The sequence below is a fragment of the Desmodus rotundus genome, chromosome 6 (assembly GCF_022682495.2).
Source record: "Desmodus rotundus isolate HL8 chromosome 6, HLdesRot8A.1, whole genome shotgun sequence".
Lineage (NCBI taxonomy): Eukaryota > Metazoa > Chordata > Mammalia > Chiroptera > Phyllostomidae > Desmodus > Desmodus rotundus.
In genome coordinates, this window is record NC_071392.1 from 46736088 (window position 1) to 46749952 (window position 13865).

Consider the following 13865-nt stretch of genomic DNA (forward strand, 5'->3'; position numbering starts at 1 on the left):
GAATCTTAAAAGCAGTAAGAGAAAAGGAGACAGTTACCTACAAAGGAGTGTCCATAAGACTATCAGCTGATTTTTCAAAAGAAACCTTGCAAGCAAGAAGGGGCTGCAGAAAAGTATTCAAAGTCATGAAAGGCAAGGACTTACATCCAAGATTACTCTATCCAGCAAAGCTATCATTTAGAATAGAAGGGCAGATAAAGTGCTTCCTAGATAAGGTCAAGTTAAAGGAGTCATAATCACCAAGCCCTTATTGTATGAAATGTTAAAGAAAAAGAAGATTAAAAACACATACAGTAAAATGACAAGAAACTCACAACTATCAACAACTGAACCTAAAAAACAAAAACAAAAACTAAGCACACAACTAGAACAGAAACAGAACTAGAGAAATGGAGATCATATCAAGGGTTTTCAGTGGGGAGGGGGAGGGGAGGAATGGAGGAGAAAAGTACAAGGAATAAGAAGCATAAATGGTAGGCATAAAATAGACAGGGGGAGGTTAAGAATACTATAGGAAACAGAGAAGCCAAAGAACTTATATGTATGACCCATGGACATGAACTAAGGGGTTGGGAACAATACTGGAGGGTTAGGGGTTGCAGGGCAGAGGGGGGATAAAGGGGAGAAATAAACTGGGAAAACTGTAACAGCATAGTCAATAAAATATACTTAAAAAAAGAAACCAAGTGATTAGTGACAGATGCTATTGAAATCTCAAATAAGACAAAGCAGAGAAGAACACTGGATTAGGCAGTTATGGAGGTTACTGGTGATGTTGACAGGAACAGTCTTTGTGAAGTAGTAGAAATATAAGCAGCAAATTGGGGAAAAGAGTTGAAATTGAGGAGGCGGAGGAAGCAGTATAGACAATTTTTGCAAGAAGTCAATTGTAACCATTTGAATCTGAGAAGCTAGGTTTGCTAGCTTTTCTAGTTTCTCAGGATGACAGAATTTTTTATAATATTAATTGTCTGATGAGTTGGTACATTGTTAAAGAGTGCAGACCAACACTAGGAGTGTCAAAAACACATTTAGGAGTCAAGTTCAGCCATTGGGTTGTAAGTGTCCCACTGACATTGAGAGGGCATGCTCCTAAAAAGTAACTAAGTGTCATGACAGAACGTGCTCCGGGGCAAGAGAGTGAGTGCAGGAACCCTTGGGGAGGCTGAAATGGGTAAAAAGTTGAGGAAGAGCCACTTAAAATGACCACAGAGAGGACTTTCTCAAGGTCAAGATTGGAGGAGTGGGAAAAAATTTTTTTTTGCAAACCCTGTGGCCATATAACCTATCCTCCAATCTGGCACTGATCAACACTAACACCAACACCTTTTGATTGCTGTGTGACCCTCTCATTAATGTTATTTTTAAATTTCTGTTGTTTAATATTTTATTTTCAGAGGGAGGGGAAGGGAGAGAGAAAGAGAGGGAGGGAAACGTCAATCTTTTGCCTCTCACATGATGGGCCCACAACCCAGGCATGTACCCTGACAGGGAATCAAACCAGTGACCTTTTGGTTCAAAGGCCGACATTCAATCCACTGAGCCACCCCAGGCAGGGCTCAATGATGTTATTTAGGTAGAAGTGCCAGATTGTCAAAGGCTTTTAATTCTAGCTTCTTTGAAGTTAGAACTTTATTCTGCAGGCAATGGGAAATCATTGAAAGTCTTTGAACAAGAAAAAGATATAATCCAAGTAGATTTTAACAAGATTATTTCTTCAGCTGTGAGCAGGACAGAGTCAAGCCACGCTACTTTAGAAGCAGGAGGGCTACTTAGAGACTTTTCCAGTTAGACACTAGGAGATAAAGACTGAGTGGGTGTGGGGGATGAGAGAGAGAACAATAATGGTCAGGTTTCCAGTCTACATTATTCGAAGGTCGTGTGTGGGATGTGTGAGTCTAAGAGGGAGGTGACAAGGGGGCTAGGTGGGCTAACATGATAAGATAGCCAATATTTGGATAACACCAAATAGTTTACAAGTGTGTTCATGTTCATTATCTCATTTTCCCTGAGGCATTATGCCCATTTAACAAATGAGAAATCAGAGGCTCAGAGGCTGAAAGATTTGCCCACAAGGTGACAGAGGATAATCTTAGCCACAGATGTCTTCACTCTGAACTTTGGCAATGGCTTTCAGATACATTTGGGTTCTTGATGGTCTGTGGGCAGAAGTCAGCCTGTGTTTGCCTTTCAAAAGCCATGCTCTAAAACTTCAGTTTCTTAGAGAGATTAGCTGAATTCCATTTCTCTGATGCTGGCTGGTTTCCTGTGATCCTTCTATGAGGCTAATAATTTGCATATGAGGCTAATAATTTGATAGTTAGAGTTAAAAAAAGACTCTATTTCTAACTCAGTTTTCTATTTGGAAAACATTTAGCATCCAGGTACACAAGTACAGCTTCTCTAAAATAGAACATTAATTCTCTCGGTGAGATCTTTTTCATTATCTCAACCACAAGTTGATAGGCCCAGGGTCTCAGTTGTTATACCAACGTGTGGGTTCATCCCAGTTTCCCAAATCACTTAAATATGGCTTTTTCTCTAGCATTAACTGAAAGAAACTTCCCCAATGACTAAATTGGCAACTATATTTGTAATTAATGGAACAAAGGCTGACTCTTAGCCAAACCAAACTGGTAAACCAAAAGAATCCAGGAAGTATGTGGATGTGATATTATCTTGCTGATGCAGTTTAACAAGTCTAAACATTTACTTAAAACTTTGCCTTCCTCCTAAGCAGGAATTTCTAAAATTTTGGAAGCAGATTTACTTATAAAATACCTTTATACTTTTCAGGTCTTTTGACTTTGAAAGGCTTGTGAATTCTAAGGGATTGAAACCCATTTTGAGTTAAATTAACAGTTGCCCTGATCATGTAATGAAGTGATGACAAATGTTAAAAGTGCTTTCCTAGAGTTTCATTTACTACAGATTTTCCCTTACTATATCAGAAAGTAGAGCCTTCCTATGAAAACTTTCATAAGCCAAAATGGCATAAAACAGGGGTGGCCAGCCTGCAGCCCATGGGCCATATGTGGCCCAGGGTGGCTATGAATGCAGCCCAACACAAAATCATAAATTTACTTAAAACATTGTGAGATTATTTTTGTGATTATGTGTCGCAATGTCACATAAAATAAATGTATGTACACTCGCGCCATTTGTACACATGCATGGCTTCAGTTTTAAGGTGATGTGCAGCTTCCAGTGTGTTATCTTCCAAGAGCAGACAGTAAAATTGACAGCACCAGACATTACAGGTGCTCATGGTGACTTAGCGAGGCAACAATTATCAATAATATTTCAACCTACCATTGCAACATTAGGCATTTAATGATATTTAGAAGTCAGGTAAGCATTCTTATTTGATTATTGAAGGTACTTCCACACCTTGGTGGTGCCTGACACATCACTGCCCCCACTTTATAACCGGCCCTCTGCCTCGCCCTGCATCGGCAACCAAGAGGGCTGTGGAAGGGCCCAAATCTTGCTTTCTATTTTCCTGTCAATTAATTTTCATAATAAAAGTAAACAAAATCTCTTATATATTGTTATTTTTTTAATCCCAGCACGGCTTCTACAATGTCTCAAAAGAAGAAAGAACCCCCAAAAAGAAAAATTATGGATGAAGGAAGATTGTTCAATGAAAAGTGAACAGATGACTACCTTTTTGTTGAGGCAAACAGTAAGGCACTCTGTTTAATTTGTAGGGAATTTGTGCAAGTTTTCAAAAACTATAATTTGAAAAGGCATTATAAGTAAAAACATACTGCAAAATTCAATGTGTATGAAGGATTGTGTTGTAAGGACAAAATAGTGGAACTTAAAAAAAGTCTATCTTCTCAACAAAAATATTTTCAAGAAGTTACAACTTGGGTGGATTCCATTGTAAAAGCTAGTTATGTGGTAGCATATTTAATAGCAAAAATATCAACACCACTTACTGATGGTGAGTTTATTAAGCAATGTAAAGAAAAAGTGGCAGATAAAATTTGCCCTGAAAATAAAAAGGGGATAGCCCTAAAATCAGTTTGATTTACCAGACTATTGCCAGGTGAATTGCAGAAACTGTAAAATCTATCAAAAGAAGTTTGGAGAGTGAAGCTGCTAATTCTAAATTTTTGCTTTGGCGATGGATGATAGCACTGATGCTACCGATATGACTCAACTTGCCATTGTTATTATTTTGATGACAAAAATAATGTCACTGAAGAAATGGCTCCTTTAGTGACATTAAAAGACACAACTAAATCAAGAGATTTATACGAAGCAGTAAAAAATATGTGAAAGCGATTTTCTTTGTCCATTGTCAACACATCTGGTACAGACACTGATGGTGCCCCGGTGATGGCAGGTGAAAGAGAGGGTCTTATAAAATTAATAGAAGACGATGCAATTGTCACCCACAACTCATGTTTGATGAAGTATCATTGCATAATACATCAAGAAAATGTATGCACAAAAGCTTTAAAAATGGATAACGTCGTGCAAATCATCATCAAGACTGTGAATTTCATAACAGCCAAGGGACTGAATCATCGCCAATTCCAGGAACCTTAAAAATATTGACACTGACTATGGGAACATCATTTACTTTTCAGAAGAAGATGGCTAAGTTGAGGCCAAATGCTGAAAAGATTTTATGATTTGCAATATTATCAAGTCATTTATGGTATCAAAAAAACAAATTTGTGCCGGAACATGATAATGAAAACTGACTTACACATTTAGCATTTTTAGTGGATTTAATTACTCATTTAAATGAGTTAAACATGTGTCTTCAAGATGAAAACCAACTTATCAATACCATGTTTTAGACCATAACAGCATTCTAAATGAAACTGAAATTATGGCAAGCTCAAATTAGGCAAACAATTTTATGCATTTCAACACATTGGCAAAACACAGTCCTGTGAACAGTGAAAAATATGCAGCCTTGCTTTCCAATTTGATAAAGAATTTGAAAACAGATTTCAAGATTTCTGGGAAAATAATCAATATTTTGCTATATTTGTGACTCCATTTTTAGTCGACATAAATATGTTACCTGGCAATTTTCAAATGGAATGCTCAGAGCTGCGATCTGCATTCAACTTAAAGAAAAATTTGAGAAGATGGGGACGTAGGTAGATATACTTTGCCTCCTTGCATAACCAAAAGAAGGACAACAAATTTAAAAACAAAAAACACATATCTGCCAAACTGTGTTTACAGAAAATCAAACTGTATGGAAGTCCCGAAAATCAAGAACTTAAAGAAGAAACATTCATCCAGACTGATAGGAGGGGTGGAGACAGGTAGCCAGAGCAGACAGGACAGGTGGCAAGGTGGCAGTTGGAGGACTGGACTGACAAGACAGCAGCTGGAAGTCCCACATTTACATGCAGATAAACTGGGAGGAACAACTGGGGAGCCAGGCAGACTGCTCAACTCAGGGTTCCAGCATGGGAAAAGAAAGCCTCAAAACCTCTGACTGTAAAAACCTGTGGGGGTTGTGGCAGCAAGAGTGAGCCCCAGCTCACAGGAGAGTTTGCTGGAGAGACCCATGAGGTCCTGGAACATACACAAACCCACCCACCTGGGAATCAGTACCAGAGGGCCCCAATTTGCTTGTGGCTATCAGGGGAAATGACTGAAAGGCAGCTCAAGTCAAACAAGCAGCATTGTTCCCTCTCGGACCCCTCCCTCTCACACCCATCCCCCACATACAGTGCCACAATGCAGCAATGTAGGTTGCTCCACCCTGGTGAATACATAAGGCTCTGTGCCTTACAACATAACAGGTGGGCCAAGACAAAGAAATCTGGCCCAGATGATAGAACAGATCAAAGCTCCAAAAATAGAACTAAGTGATGAAGCGATAGCCAACCTATCAGGTGCAGAGTTCAAAATACTGGTAATCAGAATCTTCACAGAAATAGGTGAGTATGGTCACAAAGTAGGAGAAGTGAAGGCTATGCAAAGTGAAATAAAGAAAATATATACGGAACCAACACTGAAGAGAAGGAAACTGGGACTCAAATAAGCAATTTGAATCAGAAGGAAGAAATAAACATTCAACAGGAACAGAATGAAGAAACAAGAATTCAAAAAATATGAGTAGAAGCTTAGGAACCTCTGGGACAACTTTAACACTCTAACACCTGAATCATAGGGGTGCCAGAAGGAGAAGAGGAAGAGCAAGAAATTGAAAACTTATTTGAAAACATAATGAAGGAGAACTTCCCCAATCTGGCAAAGGAAATAGACTTCCAGGAAGTCCAGAAAACCCAGAGAATCCCAAAGAAGTTGGACCCAAGGAAACACACATGAAGGCACATCATAATTACATTACCCAAGTTTAAAGGTAAGGAGAAAATCTTAAAAGCAGCAAGAGAAAAGGAGACAGTTACCTACAAAGGAATGCCCATAAGACTATCAGCTGATTTTTCAAAAGAAACCTTGCAGGCAAGAAGGGGCTGCAGAAAAGTATTCAAAGTCATGAAAGGCAAGGACTTACATCCAAGATTACTCTATCCAGCAAAGCTATCATTTAGAATAGAAGGGCAGTTAAGTGCTTCCCAGATAAGGTCAAGTTAAAGGAGTCCATCATCACCAAGCCCTTATTATATGAAATGTTAAAGGGATTATCTAAAAAAAGGAAGTTGATCAAAAATATGAACAGTAAAATGACAAAAAAGTCACAACTATCAACAACTGAACCTAAAAAAATAAACAAAAAGCAAAACATACTAAGCAACCAACTAGAACAGGAACAGAATCAAAGAAATGGAGATCTCATGGAGGGTCATCAGTGAGGACGGGGAGGGGTTATAGGGGAAAATGTACAGATAATAAGAAGTGTAAATGGTAGGTACAAAATAAGAGGAGGAGATTAAGAATAGTATAGGAAATGGAAAAGCCAAAGAACTTATATGTACGACCCAGGGACATGAACTAAAGGGGTGGGGGCAGTGTTGTGGAATGCTGGAGGGAAGCATGGTGTAGGGTGGAGGGGAATAAAGGGAAGGTAGAAAATGGGACAACTGTAATAGCATAATCAATCAAATAGATTGATATATTGATGTATATATATATATATATATATATATATATATATATATATATATATACTTTTAAAAAAGAAAGATTTTTTCATGTCTCCTTACTGGACTTTTATAGGCCCTATCTTCCCATAGACACCTATCCCTTGCCTCACAATCACGCCTTATTCATGTCATCGTTATTTGGCAGCACCTACATTTGTGAGCAACTATTTTCAGGAGTGAAACACATTAAGAGTAAAATTAGAACCAAAATATCTGATGAGCACCTTGAGAACTCACTGACAATTGCAACTACTTCTATTGAACCAGATATTCATGCAGTAGTTTCTCAAATATAATGTCAAACATCCCACTAGTTTATGTTGCCCTCTTTATTTTACTTTTATAATAAAAAATATATTTAAAAATCCATGATATTTTATTACTTAGATATGTACATTTTCTACATTAGTGATCACAAACTGGGAACACGCTCGATGATTTTAAAAGATTATTGAATGGGCCACGGCATAATTAGGGTTATTATGTGAGGGCTTTTTCATTTATTGTGGTGGATATCATGAAAATTATGCACAGAGCTTTTTTTCTTCATCAGTTTTCATTAGTGTTTGTGTATTTACTGTTTTCTTCTTCCAGTGTTTGGCCAGAGAGGCCAGAAGACTGAACACCCCTAGCGTAAAACAAAGAAGCAGTTACCTTAGAATACATCTTGCTAATGGATGCACAAAATAAATTGGGTTAAATAAAGCACAGAAGCTCACAGACACAGGTCAAAGCTATGGGGCTTGGCTCTGAGATGCTGAGTGTGGCTCCCTAAGAAGGAGCTTGGTGGTGCCACTCTCCCTGCTCTGGGTACGGGCTGCCTCTGTGAGGGCTTGCTATGAAACAAATGCTGAACGCTATTTTTCCTTTTTGCCCCTTTTTCATTAAAGCAAAAATCTTCTTTAGATATATTTCAGTTAGCAAAAGCAGGTACTAATGTAGGTACTTTGTAAAAGTGAAGTAGCTTAATGTGAACTTTGGAAAAGCAAGAGGTATGTGTGTACAGATTTAGAAAGCAGTTAGATAATTAAAATTTGATTTTCACTGCCATCTAGTGGTACATCTTATTGCAAATTTCAATGCCCTATAATACATTTGTTAGGTCCAGAAGGTTACCCTTAAAAACACTGTAAAACACCAAGTGGCTCAGGTGCTCAGTTTGCAGGAACATTGTCCCATACACCAAAAGGTTGCAGGTTCCATCCCCAGGCAGGGATGTTTTTCTCTCTCTTCCTCTGTCTAAAATCAATGAACATATTCTAGGGTGAGAATTTAAAAAACAAAAACAAAAACTTTGTGAATGCAACATACAAGGACCTCCCATATACCTTACAGGCTAAGAAAAAAATTTTTAACATAAATGTGGAAGGGAGATCTCAACAGAAATCCTCTTAAACCACAGAGGCTTCTTACAGTAGTTTTTAAAGTTATATCTTTTAATTTTTACCATAATTACTCCCCATAAGCTATTTATTTCTCCTGGATAAATAAATACAATCCTGGCCAAACAATGTAATGGTCACTCTGGCTGTCTGGGTTCAAATTTTAGCTCAGAACGTTCAATGTGTGCTCTTGAACTACTTATGAAACATCTCCATGCCTCAGTTTCCTAATCTGTAAAATAGGGATAATAATCAAATGTACCTGACAGAGTAGTGTAAGAGACACTACACTCAGTACAGAAACTGGCACAAAGTAAATTCTCAATCGAAACACAAAGTACCTTTATACTGGTAGATCACAAGTGAGCTTAATTTGCATAGCCCCTCAGGATGCTGAGCTACAAGAACAGACCCTGTTCCACTCCATTAGCAAATGTATCCTTAGACACAATGAAGACTCAAGGTCAGGTCTCTGGACATCAGAATTATCATATGATTTAGCAATTCTGGGTAATTACCTAAAAGAACTGAAAACAGAGAATCAAACAGATGTTTGTACACCAACACTCACCGAACTATTATTCGCAATTGCTAAAAGGTACAAACAACCCAAATGTCCATCAGCAGATATATGAATAAACAAAATGAGATATGTACATAAAGTGGAATATTATTCAGCTTTAAAAATAAAGGAAGTTTTGACACACAGATGAATGTTGAAGACATTATGCTAAGTGAAATAAGCCAATAATAAAAATACTATGTGACTCCACTTATATGATGTACCTAGAGTGGTCAAGTTCATAGAGACAGAAAGTGGAATGGTGGGGCTAGGGGGAATAAGGAGTTACTATTTAATGGACACAGAGCTTCAGTTTGGGATGATAAAAATGTTCTATATACAAAACAGTGGTGATAATTGTACAACAATGTAATTATTGTTACATGAATGTACTTAATGCCACTGAATTGTTCACTTACAGTTGTTACAATAGTAAATTTTATGTTATATGCATTTTACCACAATAACAGAAAACAGGTAGGGCCAGAGCCCTGGTCACACATTCCCCTTCCCCCCACTCTCTACCTTCATAACCTACAAATGCTGGCCGAGCAGCCCTGGGGCAACACTAGGGGCCAGGGACCCTACCCAGGTGCACAGGACTTAAAGGAGGCCCCACAGCCTCTGCATCACCCTCACACACACACACACACACACACACACACACACACACACACACACACACACACGCAGGGCACCTTTTTGTTTTCCCTTCCTGACACTTGGAGGGCAGACAAAGAGACAATCCGGGAAAGATACCAGGGCTTGTGCACAATGGCTCTTCAACTCCAACCTAGGCCCTTCTTTTCTTCTGTGCCTGTCTGGGCCTGGGAAGTCAAGGTTATGCTTTTAAAAGAAAGGGAATATCAGAAAAGTGCACATGATTCTAGTTTTCATTTGTGGATAAAGCAAGGAGTAAATGTGAACAACTTCGGTGTCTATTGATTAACACTGAGATACACTTGAAATGAACCAGTGAAGCAAAAGATAAGCCAGATCCAGAAACAGCTGTGGCTCTAACCCCTGCCGGGGACTGGAAATCCATGAGACCACTCAGCAGACTGAAAACTAGAAGCTGCTCTTTTATGCTTTATACTCAGCATGTAACCAGGACTTAACATTTCAATTAAGTGATAAAGTGTGTGTGTTCTGCTTTGTCTCAAGGCCGCAGCCAACCCTGTTTTCTTCTTTTTTTTCTCTCTTTTAAATTTGTTTTCTTAATGTATTTTTTCCATTACCATTTATCCCTCTTATACTCCACTCCCCGACCCCCACCCCCACCCCAAAGTCACCACACTGCCATCCATGTCCATGCATCCTTCTTCCTTTTTGCTCGATCCCTCCACCCCTAATCTCCCTGCCAGAGCTCTCTATCTATGAGACTGCCTCTATTTGGCTCGTTAGTTCAGTTTGTTCATTAGATTCCAAATACAAGTGATATCATGTTATAGTATGTAAATAAAGCCCTGTGTTTTCATTTCTAATCTAGCCTTTTTTTTCCACAGCTTAGAGAAGTCTGTCTAGGGAGAAAAGGCTGCTTGGTGCCAGCCAGGAGGATCCACAGGTGTTAGTAGTAAATCCACAGATTCCTGTTTGAAGAGAGAGAGAGCACCCAAAGAAGGGGAGACGGGGAGGAAGCTCAAGAAGCGGCGGAGTCATACTCCCTCAGCCCCCTCCCTTTCCTGTGTTCTCTCTTCTCAGGAAAAGCAGCTCTTCACATTCCCCTCCCCAGATCTCTTTGTTCTGCTTTCTCTCTCCATCCTTACAAAAGCCTCTGCATGCATTGAGATTGAAAAAATGGTTTTTGAGGACAAAAATTCCCACAATCTTCATGAATTGCCAGCAACTCATATAAACCACTTTCCTTCTCCTCAGCACCTGTCTCGTGAGCTTGGCTTTCACAATGACAGGTAGCCTGGACCTGGGTGTGGGTCTTTTCAGTTACAAGAACAAGTAATCTTACCTATAAAAGAAAGCAGAGAGAACAAAATCAAACAGTCCCTTCCCCAAAACTCTACCAAGAAACAGTTGGCTTGGAAAAAAACAGATTTGTCCCAGCTTTTTTTTTAATCTTACTTTTTGTTGTGGTAACGTTGGTTTACAATACTGTATAAGTTTAAGGTATACAACATTATAAATTGACCTCTGTATGTGCTACATCCTGCTCACCACCAAAAGTCTAGTTTCCATTCGTTACCATCCAGTGGAGCCCCTTTACCTGTTTCATCCTCCCTCTACCTTCTACTCCCCACTGGTAATCTCCAATCTGCTTATGCCTCTCTAAGTTTCCTTTTGTTTTGTTTTGTTTTGTTTCTGTTTTTATATTCAACACATGAGTAAAATCATATGGCATCTGCCTTGACTCCTTTGTCATAAACTTGCTATCCATATATATGTGGGTTTATTTCTGAGCTCTCAGTTTTGCTCCATTGATCTGTGTTTCTATTTTCCTGCCTGTACAATACTGCTTTGTAGTATAGTTTGATATCAGGGAGTGTGATAACTCCAGCTTTGTTTTTTTTTTTTTCCTCAGGATTACTCTGGCTGTTTGGAGTCTTTTAAAGTTCCATACACATTTTAGGATTTTTTGTTTTGTTTCTGTGAAAAATGTCGAGGATTTGACAGGAATTGCATTGAACCTGTAGATTGCTTTAGGTAATATGGAAATTTTAACAGTGTTAATTTTTCTAATTCCTGAACATGGAATGTCTTTCCATTTCTTTGTGTCTTCTTCATTTTCTTTCAATACTGTCTTACAGTTTTCAATGTGCAGGACTTGCATCTCCTTGTTTAAATTTATTCCTAGGTATATTTTATTTTTGTTTTAATTATAAATGGAATTGTTTTCTTAATTTCTCTTTCTGATTTTTCATTGCTGGCATCTAGAAATGCAACAGATTTTTGTAGATTGATTTTGTACCCAACAATTTTACTATATTTGTTTATTATTTCAAATAGTTTTTGGTGGAGTCTTTAGGGTTTTCTATATATAAAATCATGCCATCCACAAATGGTGATGGCTTTCCTTCTCTCTTTATAATTTGGGTGTCTTCTACTTCTTTTTCTTGCCTTATTGTTCTAGCTAGGACTTCTAATACTATGTTGAATATTAATGGCTACAGTGGGCATCCTTGTCTAGTTCCTGATCTTAGAGGAAAAGCTTTTACTTTTTCACCATTGACTATGGTATTAGCTGTGGGTTTATCCTATATGGTTTTTATTATGTTGAGGTACATTCCTTCTATACCCATTATACCCATTATATTTACAATTTTTATCATAAAAAATTTGAATCTTGTCAAATACTTTTCCTGCATCTATTGAGATGGTCATATGATTTTCATTCTTCAATTTGTTAAAGTGATATATCACATTGATTGATCTGTGACTGTTGAATCATCCTTCATCCCTGAAATAAATCCCATTTGATTATGGTGTATGACCCTTTAATGTATGGTTGTATTAGGTTTGCTAGTATTTTGTTGGGAATTTTTAATCTATGTTCATCAGATATATTGGCCTGTAATTTTCTTTTTAGGGTGAGTTGTCCTTGTCTGATTTTGATATTTAGGTAATAGTAGCCTCATAAAATGAATTGGGAAGTGTTCCCAACACTTTGGGTTTTGGAAGAGTTTGAGAAGGAGAGACGTTAAATCTTCTTTGAATATATGGTAGAATTTACCAGTGAAGCTTTTCCTGGACTTTTGTTTCTTTGGGAGGTTTAGATTACTGTTTCAGTCTCCTTACTATTAGTTATTAGTCTATTCAGATATCTATTCCTTCATGATCAATCTTGGAAAGTTGTACAATTCTAAAAATTTACTCATTTTCACTAGCTTTTCTAATTTGTTGGCATATAGCTATTTATAGTTGCCTTTTCTTATCCTTTGTATTTCTGTGATATTGCTTGTAACTTCTCCTCTTTCATTTCTAATTTTAATTATTTGAGCCCTCTCTTTTTTCTTGCAAATCTAGATAAAGGTTTGTCTATTTTGTTTCTCCATTTGAAGAACCAATTTTTAGTTTCATTGATCTTTTCTATTATCCTTTTATTCTCTATTTCATTTACTTCCACTCTGATTTTTATTATTTCTTTCCTTCTGCTGACTTTGGGCTTCATTTGTTTTTCTTTTTCTAGTCCATTTTAGGTATAGGTTAGATTATTAATCTGATATTCTTCCTGTTTCTTAGGGTAGGCCTGCATTGCTACAAACTTCCTTCTTACAACTGCTTTTGCTCTCCACAGATTTTGGTATGTTGTATTTTCATTTTCATTTCTCTTCATGGATTCTTTATCTTTCCTTTGATTTCCTTGTTGACACAATAGTTGTTCACTAGTGTGCTGTTTAATCTCCACATATTTGTAATTTTTTCCAGTTTTCTTCTTGTAGTTGCTTTCTAGTTTCTCACTGTTGTGATGGGAAAAGATGCTTGATATGATTTCAGTTTTCATTAATTTATTGAGACTTGTTTTGTGTCCCAATATATGGTATACTCTTGAGAATGTTTCATGTGCACTTGAGAAGAATATGTATTCTGTTGCTTTGGATAAAAAGTCATATATATAATAGGTATTGTATATGATATATATATATTAGTTATATCTGGTCTAGTATGTCATTTAAGGCTGCTTTTTCCTTGCTGAGTTTCTGTATAGATGATCTGTCTGTTGATGTAAGTAGGGTGTTAAAGTCTCCCACTATTGTTATGTTGCTGTCAATTTCTCCCTTTAGGTCTGGTAATAGTTGTTTATGGTTTGGTGTTCCTATGTGGGTGCATATATATTAATAAAATGTTACATCTTCTTGATGGATTGTCTCCCTTATCCTTATA